The sequence below is a fragment of the Sceloporus undulatus genome, chromosome 2, assembly GCF_019175285.1.
Source record: "Sceloporus undulatus isolate JIND9_A2432 ecotype Alabama chromosome 2, SceUnd_v1.1, whole genome shotgun sequence".
NCBI lineage: Eukaryota > Metazoa > Chordata > Lepidosauria > Squamata > Phrynosomatidae > Sceloporus > Sceloporus undulatus.
In genome coordinates, this window is record NC_056523.1 from 227,909,494 (window position 1) to 227,916,857 (window position 7,364).

The following is a 7,364-nucleotide window of genomic DNA, read 5'->3' on the forward strand; positions in this document are numbered from 1 at the left end:
ACCATTGTGGATGGTTATTAAAGAATTCGTCTGGCAAATTATTCTTTTTAGCAAAATCATAAAGCGATGGACCTAGTTTAGCATTAAAGTCACCCAATAAAATTATTGTGGATTGAGGATACAGAATTATTAGTTCTTCCATTTGAGCTTCAAGAGAAGTCCACAAATTGGTGTTATAGAAGGGGGATATAATAGGAGGGATATATACAACTACTGTACCATTATAACTACAAAATCTTTATGTGTGAATTTCATAACTAAAAAATGGGAGCATTTATCCCCGTTAAATAATTTCTCCTCATGCCAATGCAATTCTTGTTTAATAAGAATACAAAGGCCACCAGAAGCTCTCCCTTTATTTATCCCAGCACTGAAAGCCTGTGAGTTTCAGTGGCTCATCCTCACCAGTTAACCAAGGCCCGTTCGGGATGGGCGTATAGTATGTCCCCAGGACGTACTAGGGTTAGGAAGGGGTGTCACTTCCTGACGTCCCTAACCCTAGTACGTACTGGGTAAGTACAAAATGGCAGTGCCCGTCCACACGTGGGCCGCCATTTTGACGCCGTGGACGCATAGCATCCGGATATCGCACAGTGCTAATGACGTCGCGAGTGCGCCATTGGCGCCTTGCAACGTCATAACCGCACTGCAAAAAGAAGCGCCATTTTTGGGCTTCTTTTTGCAGCGCGGAGGAGTCGTACGATTTGGACGCTGGGGCTCCTCCGTGCTGCAAATGATGGTGGCAGCATACCACCCGTTTTGGGCGGTCTGTAACGCGCCCAAGTTTCTTGAATGGCAACTACATCACATTTAGAGAGAAAACCCATTATATCAGCATTCACTACATCCTTCCACCCAGCAACATTCCATGTGACTATTTGGATACTTTCCCCGCTGATTTGACAAAGGAGTAGGGTATGACAGTACAGTCAGTCAGTTAGTGTCTATGTCTGCAACAATATTATCAGTGCAACCCAAATAAACACAATTGTTGTTTGGGTGATTGCCTTTAGGTGACAAAGGAAGAGGTCTTTGTTGTTGTTGTTGTTGTATTTTTCTTTCAATCAAACTATGATTCCCTGATATCTTGTCTGGTGAACAGGTCTGGTGTATTACTGCCATCTCTTCTATAACTAAAAGGTACTTAGTGAAGGACTTTCTGTTCTTGAAGCTGTTTCTCAGGGCTAACATTTTCCATCTGGTTTGGACCAGATACTGTTATTCTTGAAGATCTAAGTGGTGTAGTAACTAGAGAGTGTTTCTGTTTATGCTTCAGGGACAGTGCATTAGGGCTGACCCCCTCCTCACACATCGGCATTGGTGCCTGTTCATCCATTACTTGACATGTTGGGGATTGCATCTCATTTACAGGAACCTCTAGTAGTCCAAGAGGATCATTTCCACTACTTTTTGGATGCTCATATATTGATGTTCCCTTCATCGGTGTGAGCAGGCCAGCACAGTCTGTATTTGATGAAAAAAGATCAATTAATGGCTCTGTTGGTGCAACTGTATTCCTTAGGGATTGGTTTAATTTTTCCAGCTTATGTAAAATATTCTCTTGTTCTTCTTTTGAAAGTAAACCAAAGGCATCGACAAAAGTATCCTCTATCTGGAGTAGGCTAGATTGATTCTCACACTCAAGTTTCTTCTGAATCAAATCAATAAGGGTTACCACTTTAGAGACTCTTGAATCAGCAAATAAAGGATAGATTCTTTCTTCACGAAAGACTCTGATGGGAAAGATTTGGTATTGGGTTAAATAAGTCTTCATTCTAAGTAGCATCAAAGGGATGGTTGAATGTTTAAAAGACAACAGAATCTGCATTAGGGTTGGATACCCTGGGAGCCATTCTACAGAGTATGTATCTATCTGCCCTTGTTGACAGTGAAGAAGCTTTCCCAAGATTTTGATTGCTTTCTTGGAGATCCAGCGACCATATTAAATCTGTTCTTATGGATACTCAAGGCAATCCATTCTGGTTGAAGTAAACAGCCATGTTTCAGAGAAGTTGGTTTGTTAGCTTTTGTGGCGACCTTAGAATAAACACGATCTTCTTGTATTATCTTTCTAGATATTGATTGCATAATATCTTGGGGCTGCTGACAGGAGGGACTATTGAGAGGTCTTGTAATTAGCTTTTTCTCAAAAAATCTCCATTTCTCCACTTAACCTATCCAACTTATGTTTTAATTCAGACAACAAAATCGAAATTACAGTTTGTGTAGTAACCATGCAGTATTTAGTCAAAAGTTCTGTTGGTACTGTACTTCTCCTGTTTGTTGTTTCACCTTCTGGTCCTTATTATGTTTATCAGTTGTGCTATTAATATTAGTCTTTATTTCTGGATCCCTACCACTGATATCAGGACTAATACCCCGAATTGACAGTCTATGTGGGGAATCTTGATCTTGGTCTCCATCCATCTCTAAACTATAGGGTAGGGAAGGATCCAGGATCTGCTCTGCTCCTATTGCTGGCTGAGACTCAACTCCCAAAGTTTCAAGTTCATTAACAATAAGAGTAGGATTTGATTTGCTTGCATTCTCATTTCCTACAAAACATTCTTCAATTCTGGGCTGTTTAGAGTGTTTTGAATGTGGGAGTGAGTTTGGACTCCCACCCAACTATTTTCTTCGTTTTCTCTTTCCCATGGCTTAGTTTAGGAGTTTTCCGTAGGACTCAAGGGTTTAAATTAGATATTTATGACCTTTTTGGGCGGTCTGCCTGCGCCTTGTTTTGCTACGTGACGGAGCCGTAGCGGAAAACTGTGTGGCTCCCTTACGCAACAAAAAGAACCTGCAAAAAGCAGGTTCTTTCTGTGGGGGCCATTGTGATGCTGCAGTGCCGCCATTTTGATGCCCTCGTCATGTGAGGCACGTATGGGCAGTGCGCCCTAGTCCAACCCCCAGCATGTGACAAGGGCGCACTTTACACTGGTATGTATAGCGCCTATGTTAGGAGTAAATTTTCTGAGCTATTTAGTACTAACAAGAAAGTGAGTGACACTAGGGCAACTGAGGTGGTGATAGAGGTATTGAAAGGACGGGGCTTTATAGTCCTTCAGGTGTGCTCCTAGTGTTGGCTCCGCTGCTGGGTGGGGTGGGGCTGAGCGAGGCCTTTGTTGCCTTTGCCTCTGGGAGGATGATGGAGGGAAGGTTTTATGCTACTCACTCTGCCTTTCATGTGGGTGTGGGAGGTGCTGGTGTTTCTGCAGCCACTGCTGGAGTGAGCTATCAAACCTCTTTCCTCAACCACTTTGGGCAAGTCACACATTCTCAGCCTCAGAGAAAGGCAATGGCAAATCTTCTCTGAACAAATCTTGCCAAGAAAACCCCATGATGGGTTCACTTTAGGGTTGCCATAAGTCGGAAATGACTTGAAGGCACACAGCAACAACAACTAAAAATAGGCACATGAGTTTTCAGAATATTGAAAATGATTTAAATGAAGGATCTCTTTTTATGAGATTTATTTATAAACTCGCTCAGTGGTCTCAGAGGCTGGATACAGAACCAGAGAACTTAAAAAACAGCTGAAGAACGATCATGTGAGGCCTGAAACAAAGACAGGGTGATGGGGGGGACCCGCTTCCGAATCTATTCCAGGAGATGCTTAGCATTGTGATACACTCAGATTTTGTTTGCATTTGAGAAGACCCAGGATAAATAGAGGAGAAACTATATGCAGTGTTTTGCAGCAAACTTTGTCCTCATGATATCTGTGCTGCTTCCCACAAAATAGACCTGTCTGTCTGTAATGGAGGCAGGGTGGGAAAGGTGGGCTGTGTCTACACTGCAGAATTAATGCAGTTTGACAGCCTTTTAACTGCCATGGCTCCATCCTATGGAATCCTGCAATTTGTATTTTGTTGTGGTACCAGTGCTCTCCGACAGAGAAAGCCAAATAATAATAATAATAATAATAATAATAAATTTCCTTATACTCCGCTCTTCAGCCAAAAGGCTATCAGAGCGGCTCCCTAAATACCTCCCTAAAGTATTAATCCCATGATTTCGTAGCATTGAGTGGTGGCAGTTAAAGCAATGTCAGACAGCATTAATTCTGCAGTGTTGATGCAGCTGTAGTCATCCCTAATCAGAAACAGCTAGAGAATGATCATCCCTAATCAGAGTGTTAATGGAGAATCCCATATCACTTGTCCAGTGCCAAAGGGAAGGCTGATAGAAGAGAGCCTTTCTGGGTTATTTGAATACTTATGATGTGTCTGGAGTTATTTTTTGTTTCTTGTTAGCTGCCTTCAAGTCGACTAAAATTCATGGTGTCCCTGGGAATGAGATGTCTCCAAGACCCCCTATCTTCAACCTCCTGTCATGGCCAGCCAGGCTGAGGACTCGGAGGAAGAGGCTGAGCCAGGCCCTAGCTCTGCTCCGCCAGCTCCAGCAGAGCCTGTGACTCAGCAGCCCAGCCTCTCCCCAGCAGAGATTCCAGACCTGGGAGACATAGGCCCATTACATACCACCAATAAGCGGCCTACCAGGGCTGAGTCGAGGGTTAGGGACCGTGTGGCAACCAGAACATAATGGTGGCGTAACAATGGTGGCGTCCTGTGTACACAGGCACCACCATTGTTACATAAGCACCATGCGGCGTTCGCAGGTTGCCGCACAGCACTTACGTAATGAGCGTGCCAGTGGCGCACTGGTTACGCCACCCCTGCGGGTTTAAAAGAACCCACTTTTTGCGGGTTTTTTTTTCCGCCGGAGGGAAGCCGCATAGTTTGGTGGCTGTGGCTTCTCTCCAGAGGAAAAATAGGCATGGCAGGCCGCTGTTTTTCGGTGGTCTGTACTGTGCCATAGAAGAGCAGGACGACGAGGTACCTACCTTCAGCCAATGAAGGACAGAAAGTGGTGCTTCTGTCGATCCAGGAGGTTATATGAGAAATGCTCAGCACTCACTAAGCACCTGTGATTAGGAACTGGGCCAATAAAACAGGTGCAACAGGCCAAGCTTCTTTGTCAGAGCCATCATTTGAAGGGATGTCATACTGAGGAGGGAGCAAGCTTGTTTTCTGCTGCTCCAGAGAACAGGTCCCGGAACAATGGATGCAAGCCCAGGAAAAGAGATTCCAGCTCAACATTAGGAGGAACTCCTGACAGTAAAGGGGTGTTAGACAGTGAACACATCCTTCGGAGTGTAGTGGAGTCTTCTTTCTTAGAGTTTTTTAAACAGAGGCTGGATGGCTATCTGTTGGGGATGCTCTGATTGAGATTTAGAGCATGGCAGGGGGTTGGACTGGATGGCCCTTGTGGTCTCTTCCAACTCTATGATTCTATCAGCATTTCCAGGTGAAAGCATCTTTCTCTGACTCCCTTGGACTTTGTTGCCTGCAACCTTGCCTCCTGGACTACGGATTGACCTGGATCCCTTGACCCTGGAATTGACTCGCTGATCTGCCCTCTGGAATCCTGGACCCTTGGCTTGCCCTCTGACTCTGCTCTATTGGACATTGGACTGGTACAGTACTGTAATATTGGAGTTGGTTTCTTGCTGCTGCAAAGCCCTTGTATTTGTTTGTCTACAAAGCTGGCCTCAACTGTTATCAGCAGTACATTGGCTGCTGTCCCAGACACCTCCCTGCTCATGTCCTGCAGGTTCAGACCCATGGGATCCCTGATTGTTTCCATCCATCTGGCATGGGACCTTCCCCAATTTCTACTATCTTCTACCTTCCTAGCATCACTGTCTTTTTCAGTGGGTTATGCTTTCTCATGATGTGGCCAAAGTACAATAGTCTCAATTTAGTTATCTTGGCTCCCAGGGAGAGGTCAGGCTTGATCTGTTAAAGGACCCAACTATTTGTCTTTTTGGCTGTCCACAGTATCATCAGCAATCTTCTCCGGCACCACTTCTCAAGTGAAATAATTTTATTTTTTTCTGCTTTCTTCACTGTCCACCTCTCACTTCTGTACATGGTGATGGAGCATACAATATATTGAACAATTCTAACTTTAGTGCTCAGTTGCATAGCTTTACTCTTTATGATCTTGTCTAGCTCTTTCATGGCTGCCCTCCCCATTCCTAGTCTTCTTCTGATTTCTTCCTCAACATTAGGAGGAACTTCCTGACAACAAGGGCTGTTCGACAGTGGAACACACTCCCTCGGAGTGTAGTGGAGTCTCCTTCCTTGGCCATCTGTCGGGGATGCTTTGATTGAGATTTCCTGCATGGCAGGGGGTTGGACTAGATGGCCCTTGTGGTCTCTTCCAACTCTGATTCTGTGATTCTATGGCCTGATACAGACAGGCCAAAATAAAGCTGCTTTGAGACACTTTGGAGGTATGGTGTTTAAACGATACATGCGTCCTAAGAGTCCGGAAGCCGCACCAAAGCTGCACTCCAGTCCTAAGGACTGGAGTGCAACTTTGGTGCAGCTTCCGGACTCTTAGGATGCATGCATCATTGAAACACCATACCTCCAAAGTGACCCAAAGCAGCTTTATTTTGGCCTGTCTGTATAGGGCCCATGATTCATTTTTGAACAATTTTCAAAGAGAACCCCGCTGTGCTGTGTGTATAGCAATAATGTAGTCTAGGGAGTGCCAGAGCATGTTCAGGTTATCCCTCATGGTGGTGGTGGTGGGGGCAATACTATGAAATTAGCTTCAGCTGATAAAATGCCCCACACATCATGAATCTCACTTGGGGGCCATTCAGACTACCTTTTGTACCGAATTGTAACCCGGATTAAAAGTGGGAAGTTCCCACTGGCGCTGGTTTAAACACATCAGAATCAGGGTCTTGCACACCAGATCCAGGGCAAATCCCCCTTAGAGCGGATTTTCTGAAAGTGGATTATTTCCTGTTTCTTTTTGGAAAGCCCCTTTCTTCCTTGCTGCCAGCAAATGTGAACTTGGCTCCAGTCATGACTGGGTCAAGTTCAGGGGAGGGATTTAGGTCAGAGGGTGGGCAGTGGGTGGAACATGCCTCCCCTCTCGCAAGCAGCTTTCTGTCTCTCTCTCTTTTTAATTTTTACTTTTGACAGATTATGCAAATGCTTGTGCCACAGGTTGATACATATTGATAGAATGTGTCTGCTTGTGCTACATTTCCCTTTCATTTACTTGCTGCTGGTATGGCATGTCACTTTGCAAGTGGCATTTTTAAAAAATTATTTGTGTGTGACAAAACATGCGAATACTTGTGCTACATATGTTTCCCTTTCAATTTGGCAAATTGATACAATGTGTGAATGCTTATGCTACATATGTGTGGAAAACAAACGGAAAGCAAGAAGATGCAAAGGAGGAGAAAGAGAGATTGCATTCTGGGATGGGAAACAAAGGGAAAACTGAGGATGCAAAGGAGGAGAGAAGGAGAGATTGCACTCTGGGATGGGAAA

General features: G+C 44.6%; 1 protein-coding gene across 3 annotated transcripts in view; it reads left to right on the forward strand.

Moving 5' to 3' along the window:
* KANK2 (KN motif and ankyrin repeat domains 2) overlaps positions 1-7,364 on the forward strand; it is a 198,076-nt gene that overhangs the window by 89,670 nt on the left and 101,042 nt on the right. The window contains exon 1 of one of the 3 annotated variants that reach the window (XM_042450148.1): positions 2,107-2,131. The exons of 1 other annotated variant lie outside the window; for it this stretch is intronic. The gene's annotated coding sequence lies outside the window, so the exon portion shown is untranslated. Of the gene's footprint in view, positions 1-2,106; positions 2,132-5,314; positions 5,480-7,364 lie in introns of those variants that run through there. One more of the 3 variants, XM_042450147.1, reaches the window with a different exon arrangement.